At 57.7% G+C, this 14,738-nt stretch overlaps 1 protein-coding gene and 1 long non-coding RNA gene across 11 annotated transcripts in view; one reads left to right on the top strand and one right to left on the bottom strand.

The window, feature by feature from the left end:
* Positions 1–4,581: 4,581 nt before the first annotated feature.
* On the bottom strand, positions 4,582–9,148 carry LOC140635873 (uncharacterized). Its single transcript, XR_012033195.1, has 3 exons — positions 8,886–9,148; positions 6,955–8,259; positions 4,582–5,058 (listed from the first exon to the last, which is right to left on the bottom strand). It is a non-coding gene; the product is annotated as an uncharacterized lncRNA (long non-coding RNA).
* Positions 9,149–9,211: 63 nt separating this feature from the next.
* The window catches only part of FRMD1 (FERM domain containing 1), a 33,174-nt gene continuing 27,647 nt past the window's right edge, over positions 9,212–14,738 (top strand). Inside the window, exons 1-4 of one of the 10 annotated variants that reach the window (XM_072831131.1) lie at positions 9,276–9,343; positions 10,261–10,370; positions 11,338–11,472; positions 11,654–12,318. The gene's annotated coding sequence lies outside the window, so the exon portion shown is untranslated. The other 9 variants (XM_072831092.1, XM_072831112.1, XM_072831121.1 and 6 more) reach the window with 9 other exon arrangements.

Genomic DNA, 14,738 nt, shown 5'->3' with positions numbered 1-14,738 from the left:
TGTGTGTGTGTGTGTGTTTGTACACACGGGTGGTCACCTCTGTTGCCGTGGGGGGGTAGCAGGTACACCTGCTGCAGGTGTAGATGCATGCACGCCTGTGCACATGTTTGTACGCACATGTGTTTAGCAGAGAACGGGAGGGGTCCTGCTCAAGGAAATCTCTGAGGAGCACTGTGCCCTTAGCTTTTTCCTCTCCTCTAAATAAATATTTTCACATACTAAAAGCTTTCTTAAAGTAAAAAGAAATTTTTTTAAAAAGTAAAGCTGCAACACTTTCAAAAATTATTTTTAAAAAAATTATTATTTAGCCTTGACACTTTAGATCTTTTTTTCTCCCCTCTACAAATTATTCACATCATTTTAGTAATAGTGAGGTGTGCGAAATGTGGACTTGCCCATTTCTCTGGTCATCTCTTTATAAATAATTTTCAAATGGTGTTATGATCCTCACATTCCAATTTTTAACCACCGCACAATATGCTGTTGCTACTTATCCCTCCTTTTTTTAATTTTTATTTTATTTATGATAGTCACAGAGAGAGAGAGAGAGGCGCAGAGACACAGGCAGAGGGAGAAGCAGGCTCCATGCACCGGGAGCCCGATGTGGGATTCGATCCCGGGTCTCCAGGATCACGCCCTGGGCCAAAGGCAGGCGCCAAACCGCTGCGCCACCCAGGGATCCCACTTATCCCTCCTTTATATGTTTCCATTGTTATAAATTTAATTAGCCTCTTACAAAGGTAAACTTGATGAGCATCTTCATATATGTCATTTTTTACGAAATACATTTGACACACAACATTGTCTAACTGCAGGGTGCACAAGTGTTGATTTAATGACTTAATTTTATGTATTGCACTAGGATTGTGGGTGTAGCAATAGTTAGCCTCTATTACATTGCTTAATTATCCCTTCTTTCCAGTGGCTGGAATGATTATGTTCTGGTATGTTAGTAGGTTTGACGGCTGTGGTGCGACACAGCTGTCCGTGCTCGTTATACTGGACACTGGATCACTGAGGTCCATTTATTACTCACTACAAGCTTGGATCCTTAAACACCATCTTTCTTTTCCCCCCACCCCCCAAACCCTGGTAACCACCATCCTACTGAGCTTGATTCTTTAGGTTCCGCGTGTGAGATCATGCAGCACCTGTCTTTCTCTCTCTGACCTCTCTCACTTCGCATTCCGTGCTCCAGGTCCATCCGCGGTGTCACAAATGGCAGGCTGTCCTCCCTGATCATGGCTGGCCTGTCCTCCGTCATGTCATGCACCACGTCTTCTTTATCCCTTCCTGCAGGGATGCACATGTTGTCTCTGTGTCTTGGCTCTTGTGAGCGATGCTGCAACAAACTTAGGAGTGGGGGTGTCCTTTTTTAAAGCACCCAGGAGTGGGGTGGGTATGAGAAGTGTGGACATTTTGGTGACTCTTTACAGTAGCCAGATGGTCTGGGGACTGTGTTGGTCGGCTCTGGCCGCCACGACAAACCACAGACCCCACGGCTTCAATTCTTTCCCAGTCCTGGAGGCGGGAGGTGGGACCCCCAGGCTAGGGCAGGCTCGTCTCTGCTGAGGCCTCGCCCCTGGGTGCACAGACGGCTGTTTTCCCCCATCCCCACATGCTCATCCTCTGGGCGTGTCTTGTCCCACTCTCCTCTTCTCTTAAGGACACCAGGTATCCTGGATCAGAGCCTGCATCCCTGGATCCCTGAGCTGGGGATGCCTCTGGCCCCCCTGAGCTGACCTGGCCTGGGGACTGGGGGTGGGCACTGAGGTTTACTGGGCTAGGGCCTCCAAAAAGAGGCTAGGGCAGGCTGGTATGGAAATGACCACGCAGGACCCTGTGCCCTCGACCCGACCGGCCCTGAAACCCTGGGCACCTGCCTGGGCACCGGCCATGCTCGCCCTGCCTGCCTGGGCCGCCCCAGGTCCGCTCCGGTGCCTCTCTTCCCTCTGGCTTTGCCCTGGGGCTGCCGAGCAGAGGCCACTCAGCTTTTTCTCCCCGCTGTACTTCTCCTATTTGATAAGGATCTTTTGGGCATTCCTGTAAGCTGGTGCTGAGGGATTATTACAACCCGCACTCTTCTCATGTTACTCTTGCTGTCCCTTTAGCCTCTTGGATTTTTTTCTCCTCCTTCTCTCCTGCAGACTCCTGAGGGTGATTTCCATCTGATGCTCTATGTTACCCATCTATCCTGTTCACATCCACCTGTCATGTAGGGACTTACAATAAGAATTATATATATATTTGGCCTTTGTCCCAATTTCCTGCATAGAACTCCTAAAACCCTTGGAACTTCCCAAGTGGCCAGACTGACAAACGTGTCTTGGGTGGTTAAATGAGGTGACTTTGGGAAAGCCATGTGGGTAGGGGCAGGTTGCCAGTGGAACCAATCACCTGATGAGAGGGTTAGCACTTTCCATCTCACCCCTGACCTCAGGGGAGGGGAGGGCGCTGGAGGTGGGGTTCAGTCACCAGTGGCAATGATTTCATCAGTCAGGTCTGTGCGATGACCCTTAGTGAAAACCCAAAGGATGGATGTGGAGAGCTTCAGGGTTGGTGAACACGGGGGATCTGGGGAGAGCGGCATACCTGGGAAGGTTGTGGAAGCCCCAAACCCTTTCCCCTTTCACCTACCCTTTGTGCAGCCTTCCCATGTGGCCGCTCCTAAGTCTTATTCCTTCCAAAAATACTGGTGATCTCCCAAGTTTCTTGAGTTTAACTAGTGGAACCAGTTCAACTGGTTTGCTGAGCCACTCTAGCACAATAATCAAACTCAAAAGAAGGTTGTGGGAACCTCTGATGTTTGAACCTTTTGGTCAGGAGCATGGGTGACAGTCTAGAGGGGGCAGTGTGTGGGGTCTCTCTCCAGGTAGGCGGTGGCTAGGTTGGGTAGGACACTTAGCTGCTGTCTAGAACTGCTGGCCCCAGGATACCCCACTCCCCAGCCCAGCCCCCCCACACACACACATACCCTCTCCTTATCCACTCATGCCTTTGTGGACACTTAGGATGTTTCCACATCACAGTTACTGTAAACAAGGCCGCAGCGAACGTGCTTTCCTTTGTTGTCACACTCATTTGATTTGAACTACGAAGCCAGCTCAGGGGCGCCTGGGTGGCTGAGTTGGTTGAGGTCAGACTTGATTTCAGCTCAGGTCATGATCTCAGGGTCCTGACATTGAGCGCAAGTGCGGATCTGCGCTCAGGGGGACTCGGCTTGGGTTTCTCCCTCCCTCCCTTTGCTCCTCCTCCTGTTCCAGCCTCACTCTGTGCAAGGGCGGTCTCTCAAATAAATGAATAAAATCCTTAAAGATGAAATACTGTGCTAGTTCAGTCCTGAACAAATACAATTAACAGTGAGTTAAATAGTGCAGCTTTGCGTAGGTTCTGGAATCTGTATCTTAATGTCAGTGTCTCCAAAGGACTCGGGAGCTGCCTCCAGCTCATTTCCAGGACTTCTGGGACAAGTGTTTTAACAGCATCACACCCTGCAGCTCGCTTCGACGTCCACCTCCGCGCCTCCCTTGACAGGCACGCTTGATGCCCCCACTGCACCCTTAGTGGGTGCGCCACTCTGGCTCCTCGGAGGGTGGCTGCAGGATGCGGGCTGCTCGAGGTCAGCGGGGAGAGGACAGCAAGCTCTGAGGTTCCCCAACAGGGGAGCCCACGGGATTCAGGTATGGATTCATGAGGACAGTGCATTCACTTTCCACAACAAATCCAAGAAGGGCCCATCACAGTTTCTACCACCCTCTTCCCACCTAACACTCTGCAGGGCCCTCAGTACTTGATTCCTTGTTGAACCATCCTGCCCGGCGTCCTCATGCCAAGTGACCCTCCCTGTTGGCATCCTCACTCTGGGTCACCCTCCCCACCAGGTCCTCACTCCAGGTGACCCTCCCTGCTGTCGTCCTCACTCTGGGTGACCCTCCCTTCTGGTGCCCTCACTCCGCGTGACCTTCCCTGCTGGCATACTAACTCTAGGTGACCCTCCCTGTCAGTGTCCTCACTCCAGGTGACCCTCCCCTCCGGTGTCCTTACTCTGGGTTCAGAGCATGTTTGCCCCTCTCCCTGGGGCCTCAGGACAAACAGTGAGAGCTCAGTAGATGGTTTTCGATTGGCTTAATGCATCCCCAATCTGAGAGGGGATCTGAGTGGAAGGCGCTTGAAATCATCCTAAATCTCATTCTCTTTTCTCCCCTGTCGGCAGTAACAACACACATAACCTGTTTTACCAAATATAACAATGTCTGTTCTACCAGAAGGTCACTGATAAACTCAGCTGTCCACACCACAACCAAGAATTAAGACACAGACCAAGAAGATCTGTGTGAATGATGGAAAGGAAACCCCTAAAGCTTAGGAGCAGGGGTGCTCACTGTACTCACCTAGGAGTATCTGGGCCATTTCCATGGGGCCAGCTCACTGTATCCCAGGATGGTTCTGACCCTCTTCTGAGCCATCACTGAGCCATCGCAGAGGACAGAAGGGAAAGGAAGGGGTGACAGGGGACAGAGCTTACACACCAAGTGGATAACTGACAGATTAATAATGGACAGATAGAAAAGTTAAAGTAGATAAAATGAAAACCGCTTTTTTTTATTTTATTTTAGGAGGGAGAGAGAATCTCAAGCAGACTCCCTGCTGAGCATAGAACCTGACCCAGAGCTCGACCTCACGATCCTGAGATCCCAGCTGAGTGGAAACTGGGAGTCTGACACTTAGTCTGCTGAGCCATTCAGGCGTCTAAGGGAAAAATAAATTTTAGACTGATGTTGGCAGCCTGGGCCACTAGAGCGGGTGCAGTCCGTGCAAGACGCCTTATTCGTCTCCAAGGACATCACTCTGTGACATAGGAAATTTGAGAAATATTAGCCAGATTAAGTTTTTTAAAGATTTTATTTATTCATGAGGGACACAGAGAGAGAAGCAGACACAGGCAGAGGGAGAAGCAGGTCCATGCAGGGAACCCGATGCGGGACTCGATCCAGGGTCTCTAGGATCACACCCTGGGCTGAAGGCAGGCGCCAAACCACTGAGCCACTGCAGGTGTCCCTAGGCAGATTAATTAAAAAAAAAAAAAAAAAGCTTACAGGGTGGTGAGTAGATGATTTAGGTAGAGGCAGGAAGATAATAGCGTGTATTTCACAGGTACCCGTCTATAATGAGCACGTTCTTAAAGTGACTAAGTATGTGCAGGCATCGCTCCCTCGGCTGCTCGTTTCCCCAGGACATGGTACGTCACCTGTAAGCTCTCGCTAGAAGGACAGAGGCCGGTGGCAGCTGGTTTGTTTTGTTCAGAGAGACCTCTGACTCTGGTCCCAACATAACGTTCCTCTTTGTTTCATGACAAGATAATAAAATGGGTCCCTCTATCCTTTCTGTCACCTGCACCCTGGAGGTGGCAGGGGCGTGGCTTCCTGTCCTGAACACGGTACTTAGGTGTCACGTTGGCGTCCTCCCACTGGAACACCAGCGAGGACTGGCGTCTGATGACACTCTCGCTTCATTTCTGAGCTGCGGGCAGCACCCAGGGCTCCCGGGGGTGCCGAGCGAGAGGCCAGGTCCCTTGTCACCAACGCAGCGGGCAGCCAGGAGACTCCTCTCGGCTGGAAGAGCCATCACCGGCAAGGAAACCCCCAGCTTATCCCCCGGGGCCATCGGCGCAGAAGCTAGATCTGTTCCTGGAAAATACTGCCAATTCTTCTAGAAGAAACCACTGTGCCTAGTTGCGGGTATGACTGTTGCCAACCCCCACTTTCAGCCTGAAGAGAGCCCCACGTCCCTGGGGAAGCAGCCTTTCCTGTGTTCCCCTGAAGCCCCGTCCTGCTGAGAACAGCCCCTGGTCACGAGAAACAGAATTAAAGAATCTGGGATGGGGGGTTAACTAGTGTCCCTTCTCTGAACAAAGACATGTTCATGTCTGAACCCCGGCACCTCAGAATGCGCTGGTTGGAAATAGGCTGGTTGCAGATGTAATTAGTTCTGATGAGCTCACACTGGAGCAGGAGGGTGAGCCCTGGCCCAGTATGACCAGTGTCCTTATAGGAAGAGGGAAGGAGAGGACTCAGAGACCACAGCCCGGTGAGGATGAGGAGGAGATCAGAGCGGGCCGTCTATAAGCCGAGGGATGCCCCACGTGGTGGCAAGGCCACATCTGGGATGGCGTGGGGTGCCGCCCTGCCCACACCTGGAGGTCGTACTTCTGGCCTCTGGGACCAGGGTAAATAAATTCTTGTGGTTTTAAGCCTCCCACTTGGTGGTACTCTGTGCCAGTGACCCTGGGAAACTCATCCGGGCTGCACCTAGCTGCACTTGGCACCTTTTCCAGGAAAACACAAACGCTTTCAACACAGAGGGCCAGGCATCTCCTGGCACAGTAACGTGAAGGATGGGGAGCTCTTCGTGAGGTCGCTGGAAACTGTACCTACGTCCCCCTTCAAACCACACCCCAGCCCCACCTCACTGGGGCCTATTCCCAGCACAAAACACTGAGAAAATGGGATACGTGGGTTCCTGTTGGCCTCCATTTGCAGGTACCCCCTGATGCCGCTCACACGCAAGAACACGCGGAGCCGCCCCGATCTGTGCCACCGTCAGCCCGAGCCCGGGAGCCACGCACCACAGCCACATGCAGGACGTTAGCATCCTGGGACGGCGAGACAAAGGAGCCCGGACGGGGCTTCAAGCAGTAAATTCTCTTCTCTCACAGATCTGGTGACCAGAAGGCGGAGATCCGATGCCCCCGAAGGCTCTGGGGGAGGGTCCTCTCTTCTTCCTCATTGCCTGGTGGTGCCAGCCTTAGTTTACAGACGCCTCATCCCATCTCTGGCTCCATCCTCATGGCCATCTCCTCCCTGTCTGCCTCTGTGTCTCTTCTCCTCTTCCTCTAAGGACACCGGTCATATTGGATTGGGGCTCCCCGCACCCCTGCACATGACCTCATCTTACCTTGATAGGCCTGAAAACACCTGATTTCCAAATAAGGTCATGTTCACAGGTTCTGAAGAAGGACTCTGCACACCTTCCTGGAGAGCACAGCGCCGCCGCCACTCCCAACTTGCAGCACTTGACAGAGAGGGGATTCCCTGAGGCCCCACCCCTTCTGAGGACAGGACAGAGGGAACAGCTAGGGGGGGCCTCCTGGCCGTCGGTGTGAACTGTGACAAATTTTGATGCAAGCTGGGAGTATGGGTCCAGGAGAAGTTGGCAAAGCTCTCCTACAGACGTGTGAACCACACACACCTGCCAGATGTCATGACCCCTGGACCGTAGCCTTTCTTGAGGTCTGCATCTGGCAGGTTATCTCCTGAGGAGGCTCTGAGCTGTCTAGCAGCTGGTCTGCGATGACCTGTCCCCAGCACCAAGGCCTTTACCATCCATTTGTCCTCCTTGTGCCGGCTCACAGATGGCACAGGCCATCTTCATTCAAATGGGTCATTGCTCCGTCACCCCTGCAGCTATCAAGGAGTCGAAAGGGGAAAGTAAATTAAGACCGGCCCGCAGGAGCTCCTGGCTGTGAGGGGAAGCACCTGGTGCTTTCCACCTGCTTGACACAGTTTAATCACGTGGCCACATACTGTTCTGCTGTGTAGACAAAAGTAGAAAGGCTAAAAGTTGCGTAAGCCCTTATGATGCCAGTTTCTGAATGTTTTATCAATATTGACTCAATTAATCCTCACACAGCCTTGCAAGTAAGTACTATGATTAAGCCCATTTTACAGATAGAGAAACAAAGGCAGAGAGATGCTAAGCTACCTAAGATCACAGAGCAAGGAGGTGACAGAACCAGGGTTTGGGCCTCAAAAGTCAAGCTGCAGAATCCACGTGCTCAGCTATGGGCTCATACTTCCCTTGTCAATTTTTGCTTCGGACCCATCACGTGAGTTAGTGGAGAGGGTTGTTTCGAGGCGTATGAAAGTTAAATAACAAATGCAACGGTGTACTTTATGATGGTTTGCTAACATGCTCATCTCTTCAAGAAGCTCCTGCTTGCTAAGGAGACGCGCCCACTAAGTGTCGGTGCAGCAGCGAGTAAATGCCATCAGCGGGGACGAGGGAGGTTCCCCGGGCTCCAGAACAGGGAAGGCTGTTTCCTGCTTGTTAACCACGGGGCCTCGCAGCCGGGATCTTCTCTGAGCCTCGGTGGCCTCCTCCGTAAATCGGGAAGGTTGGTTCCTGCTCAGCAGAATTCTATATAACCACGAACACGGCGCAGACGGCTGGCATGGCTGACGCTTGTGCACAACTGTGAGGCTGTCGGGATGGAATGGGGAGACGTAAACAACCACGCTGCGAGTGAACCTGTGATAGGATGGAGGTCTGACCTGAGGGTTCAGAGTCCAGAGGAAGAGCCACTAATGAGGTGGGAAAAGCTTTGCCTGAGCTGATACTTTTAAGTGTGGCCCTGACATATGAACTTCCTCTGGGTGTTGGGATTTCAGCAGTAAATGAGAGAGACCGTGGTGGGGCTCACACTGGAAGTGGGGGCGTCTGTGCGCAAGGTGATGCACTAGGAGATACAGGAGGGAAACCAAAGCTGGGGATAGCCAGGCGAGGGGCAGGCAGGAGAAGGAGAGACCTGAAGGAGAGGCAGAAGCAGCCTCTCAGAGGCTGGGGCTGTGATGGATGCTGGCACTTGGAGCCCAGGGGTCACTGAGCTGGGGCACCTTCCAGGATGCGGGGGGCAGCCCAGCCGGCCTAGGAGGAGAGGCGCCTGAGCCCATTCACTGCCTGCCGCAGGCCTCAGGGGTCTGTCCTTGCTATTCCAAGGTCTAGGCCCATTGACCCCGCCCCTAAAGGTTTCTGCGGAATGTCACTGGGTGGCTGGTCACCCCCAGGGAGGGATCTGAGAAATCCCACCGGAGCCAGTGACGTCTGACCTGCGGACCCCTCACTCGCAGCCACTCCCGCCGTCCAGGGTCTGCCTTTGCTCCTCGGACAATCTCAGTCCTTCCTCGGGGACATCCCTCCTTGGGGCCCCCGCAATTGCAATAGCTTCGTGTCCACAGCAGTGGGACCAGCACCCGGCACCCCTCATAGCACCGCGGGCCCTCCCCGCGCTGCCGGGCCGACTCTCCCTCTGAGGGTCCCCGCAGTGCGCGGCACCTGCGGCGCGAGTGGGTGCGGGTGCGCGCGGGGCTGCGGGCGGGGCGGGCTGCGCCGTTGGCTGCGCAGGGGCGGGGCCGGAGCCCGGCAAACGGGGTCCAGCTCGCGCCCAGGGCGGGGGCGCGACCTCGCGGGGGCTTCTCCGAGGCCACGCGCTCCCCCTCCGGCTCGGAACGACCCCGACGGGCGACCCCCGACGGCTGCAAGCCCAGGAGGCCGAAGCCCCGGGCAGGTGCGCAATCCCAGGGTCCACGCACCTCGGCAGGCTGCGAACCAGGGGCCGGCCAGCCCACCTGCCGCAAGCCCGAGAGCCTCGCTCCTCCCCTCTGGAGTGGGCACCCGGGGCGGGGGAGGGGCGGGGCCGACGCGGCAGGGATGGAGGAGGGTGGGTGGAGGGGAGGGGACAGGGCGGGGGCGGGGCAGGAACTGGAGGGGAGGGGAGGGGAGAGGGCGGGGCCGAGCCGGAGGGGCGGGGGCGGGGCGGGGCAGAAGCTCCGGCCAATCCGCAGCCCCGGCGCGCCCCCTCGGCTCGCCCCCCGCAACCGCCTCCTCCCCGGGCTCCACCGAGATCCCGCATAACGGCTGCCGCCTTCACCCCGCTGCGCTCGGACCCCGACCTGGACCCCCACCCCGACCCGGACCCCGACCCCGACCCCGACCCCGACCCCGACCCCGACCCTCACCCGGAGCCAGACCCCGACCCCGACACGGACCCGGACCCGGACCCCGACCCCGACCCCGACCCCGACCCGGAGGCGGACCCCAACCCGGAGTCCAGTCCAGACCCGGAGCCCGACCCCCGCCCACTCCCCGACCCCGACCCCGACCCCGAAGCCTGAGTCCGACCCGCGCAGGGACTGCGACCCCCGCAGGTGAGCGCGACCGTCCCGCCCCCTCCGGCGACCCCGCGGTGGGCAGGCCCGGGGGGGGGGGGGGGGTGAGGGGTCGCGGACACCGGGTGGACGGGCTGTCGCCTCCACGCCCCCGCCTTAAGGGCTTTGCCCCCAAAGTCCCGAGCCAGGGGCTCAGGGGCTCCCTCGGTGACGTCGGAGTCCCTGCTGCCCACACTCGGCCTCTCTGCCCCCACCCTGGGTCCCCCCACCACCCTTCTCCCTCTCCACCCTCCCCTGTTTCCTCGTGGCCGAGCAGGTGCAGGGGCGCTGGGGCTCCCGGGCCTCCTTAGTTTCCCGGCCCCAGCGTCCATCCGTGTGGCCTGAAACTTCAGTTTCCTGAGCTTGTCTGGAGAGGGCTGCGCCCAGGTGCCCGGAGGTGCGGGAGGCTGGCTGGGGGCCTGGGTCTTCGGTGCCTGCAGCTGGCAGCTGGAGGTGGGGTCACCACGGGGGTACCTGTTGGCAGGCTTAGGTGGTTCGGGTGGTTTGTGTAGAGGTGTGGAGGGGGGAGTAATGAAAAAGGTGACAAAATGACACATTAGCATCCAGTCACAAAGTGGAGGAAGCCCGGGGAAGCTCCTGCTTTCTTCCTTCCCTGAAAGTAACACTGCAGCGGCCGGGGATCGGGGAGGTCGTGCAGGTGTGCGAGTGCGGGCTCCAGGGAGCCCGTGCATGGGTGCTGGCGTGTTCCCACCAGAGAGGACTTTTCAGCCAAACGTGGGAAGGCTGCTGCCGGCTGGGTGGTCCTGAAACAGGCTCATCCCCCCTTTCTGTGGGGGCCTCAGCTTCCCGACAACTGTTGGCAAGAAGTGAGCTGCATCCCACACCCACCCAGCAGGTTCCGGTGGGGGAGATGGGAACACATCCAGCCTGTCTTAGGAGGGACAGACAGAAGAAGGAAGCCTGGGGGGGAGGTCAGCCTAGAGCTCATGTTGGTTGTGCACTTTTGGGGGCCTACAAGAGGAGGCTCTGTAAGTGCCCCCATTTAGCGGGGTGCTTGTGTCCACGTCATTCTTTTTCCGGAGATGAGGATGGTGGGGACGTGAGGGCGCCTGCGGACCTGACCTGATTAAGCTCAGTGCAGTCCCCCAGGTGCTCAGGGGTAGCACCGAACCCCTCCAGTAAACGAGAGCTGTGGGGTGGAGCCTCAGAAAACCCTCAGCCCATAGACATCCAAGAAAGGCAGGAGCCCTAGCGCTTTGGTGTGCAGCAGGACGCGGCAGGAGTGGGTGACCTGCTGTCTAGACCAAGGGGCAGCGCCTGCTTCCCGGTCCCCTCGCCCGGCCCCAGGACAGCAGACTGGTCTGCTCAGCCGCGCACCCCACCCTCCTGACAGGGTCCCGGAGGGGGTCTGCGTTGTGTGTCTTCTACACGTTGCTGTAACCTCGAGGAGCTTTGACAGCCGGCGTGGGCTAACCGGGGCCGTTTGCTCTCGCAGTGGGTTAAACCATCCACGGATAAGGCATAGGATGTGAGTAAATCCGCAGCTTCTCCGGGACACTTTGTGTTCCTTTACTCCATCCCGGGAAGAGGTTGCACAGGGGCACATGGGGTGCAGAACCCGGGGAGGTGCTCTACACCGCAGATTTGTCTGCGGCTGTACAAATGCTTGCTCTGTGCAGCCAGTGACGGAGCTATTTCTTTACTTGTAGGAGGTGTCAACGTTTGTTTTGAAGTCTCAGGATTCTTAAGACGGTGGTTTTCCAAAGAACTGTCCCACCCAGAATCACTTGCTTAAATACTTGCGTGAAGTACCATCCTAAGGCTCAGGCTGTGCATTTCTGTACCTGGCAGGAGTTTTGCATTCTGCTCTTAAAAAGACGGGGTTTTGAAGAGCAGCTCAGGACCCCAGGCCCAGGGCACTGTCACCATGATGGCGCAGGGGTCACCCGATCTTAGCTCTTCTCCCTGAACAAGTGGCGTGACCCTGGGCGCCCAGCGTAGGGGTGGGTGGGGGCAGGGCAGCACGGTGGGCCTAGGTGGCCAGCCACCCTCCCAGCCTCTTCCCTGCACCCCCCTAGCAGGGCCAGCCTGCCTCTCCGGGCCTGCATGTGCTGGTGCTGGGAAGCCCTGGCCAGAGGCTGATGTGAGCGTGTGCGGGAGAGACCGTCACATCCTGATGATGCTTACAGTGGACTACACGCCGGCCCCAGCTAAGGGCCGTAGGGGGATCGGGCCCCTCAATTCTGGCCTGTGCTCCTCCAGCTGCCTGCCTGGCCCTGGGCCCTCACTGTGCTGCTCATGGCTCCTGGCCAGGACCCTGCATAGAAGCCCCTCTCCCCTGGGAGCATGGAGGGACGGTCGCTGGTGGCACCAGGTGAGGGCTGGTTCCCGGGACTTGGCCCACCCTCGGGGTGTGGGTGCAATGCTGAGAAGCAGCCAGTGGTCCTGGGGGTGGTCATTTCCCATGTTACCTCCACTGACAGTTTCACGGAGGAGGAAGGAGTGGATGTGTATGGAGTGTCCATGGACACCCAGGACACCAAATCCTGCTCTTGGGACGAGGCAAGAGTGACCCTAACAGTAACCGTGGGTGGCGTGCCCACTCCTCACCCACAGGGAAGAGGTGCCTGCCTGGCGGGCTCGTAGCCACCTGGAAAGGGCACAGGTTCCCCTTGCCTGCTGGCCTGGCTGGGACTGACGCGTGGCCCCAGACAAGGCTTGAAGGGGGGTGAGGAAGGCCCTGTTGACACTGGAGTCAGTTCTTCCTTCAAACACTTGTGGAGGGCCTGCTGTGTGCTGTGAGTGGGGTTGGTGGCGGGATACACTGGCCTGTGGGCGACCGGTCACCACTCTGCTCCCACCCCAGACCCCTGGTCAGAAAGCTGCCACTAGGTCACAGGGAGAGGTGGCGCTGCAGCCGGACTGGTGCTCAGAGGAGACCTGCAGATGCTGCGGGGGCAGAGCACCTATGTGGGGATCAGCCAGGGGAGTCTGGGGGGCCGAGGCTGGGGTGGGAAGGGGCCAGGGTCTGGGGTAGCACATGGCAGGTGAGGGAGGGAGGGAAGGCCTCGGAGGGGGGACTTGGGGGTTCCTGACCAGGAGAGGGCAGGAGGGAGGCTGGGTCAGAGGGGCCAAGGGACAGTGGGACCCTCATGTTGTCTTATCACGTTGTCCGGATGTCTGGACCCCTGTGTGGAGAGACAGAGGGAGGATGGGAAGCTGTCAGGGTGAGCAGGCTGCCCGGGGCCTCATGCAGGAGACCCCCGGGTGGACAGAGGGACGAGGAAAGCATCCGAGTGACAGGAGGACGCATCGCCAGCAGGGAGGGCAGGAAGGAAAGCCATCCCGTGGCAGCCGGGCACACAGGCCAGCTGGGCCCACGGTCTAGGGCCAGGGTGGGAGGCTCAGGTGCCTCCCTCAAGCATCGAGCACCCCTGGGTGCCCTCGAGGCCAAGGCTGTGCACTTAGACAGTGGAGCGTGGAATTGGGAGCATAGTCCGAGTTCTCCAGGGCAGTGGAACCGCCAGGATATGTGTATGGGGGAGATCTGGGGAGAGACTGAGTTTAAGGATCAGGCTCACGTGGTTGTGGGGCTGGCACTCCTGAAACCTGCAGGGCGGACCTGCAGGCTGGGACCCCCGGAGACCTGACACCGCGCTCGCATCCAAAGGAGAACCCCTCCCCTCAAGGAACTCAGGCTTTTCTTTGGACATCTTCAACTGATGGGGTGTGGCCCACACACAACGTGGAGGAGGCTCATCTGCTTCCTCAAAGTGGACTGACAAGGGTTAATCTCACCTAGAAACCCCTCCCCTGGGCACTGCGGCCTGGCCAGGGGACACGGGAACTGACGTCCCCGGGGCTCTGCAGGGCAAGGCTGTGCTTGGTTCTCACAACTGGGCAAGTCCCTGTTGGCCCCTCCGGGTGCTGGGGGCACTGGGGCCCCAGGGGCTATGAGCCCCCACAAATAAAGGTTACGCCGTGCTCCGTCACACCCTCCTGAAGCAGGGGCACAAATTCATGGGGCAGCATCCACTGTCACTTCATCTGTGCTTTGCCATTTGTTGGTCTGAAACCCCGGGAGCTTCCTGGGTGAAATTCAAAGGGCCCAGGGGAGCAGCTGAGGAAAGACCCAGGCCCCTCCCGATGGGGAGGCGGCTATTTCAACAAGCCAGGGGACTTAGAGGGAGGCTAGCGGTGGGCGACCTCAAGGCCCGAAGCTCTCCGCACCTGCCTGCCAGGACCTTACAAGTTTGTAGAGCCGCCTTCATGGGGTTCAGTCATGTGTAGTGTCCAGTGGGTCCCAACACCACCTCAGTCTCCCGAGGCTGAGGCCACCGGGCAGAGTGTGCCTTCGGGGTCAGGGGAGCAGGGTGGCGCCGCCAAACACAGTGTCCAGCCCGGGGTGGGGTGAAGGTGGGGAGGTGTGGGCCTCCTGAAGACCTCCCCCAATACCAGGGCACGCAGGTCAGTGCTTAGTGGCCCGGTGCCGGGGGGCACTGGACGTGGGTACCGTGTGCCGGGATGCAGGCCCACGCCTGACAGGCCTGATGAGGGCACAGGACAAGGTGAGGGGAAGCCAGTGGCCTCACGTGTCCTGCAGGGCTCTACACACTCTTACGTGTGCTCCAGGTCACTAGATACACTGCTCCACGGAGGGCCGCGGTCAAGCAAGTTGGAAGAGGCCCTGGAGCGCAGCCAGGCACTGTGGAGCTCAGCATCCGGGGCCGTGACTCAGTGGGACTCTGGGCGGCTAGCCCAGTCCCCCCCCACACAACCCGACCCCAGCCTCCT

This window comes from Canis lupus, chromosome 1 (assembly GCF_048164855.1).
Source record: "Canis lupus baileyi chromosome 1, mCanLup2.hap1, whole genome shotgun sequence".
NCBI lineage: Eukaryota > Metazoa > Chordata > Mammalia > Carnivora > Canidae > Canis > Canis lupus.
This window is presented reverse-complemented; position numbering and strand designations above follow the sequence as displayed.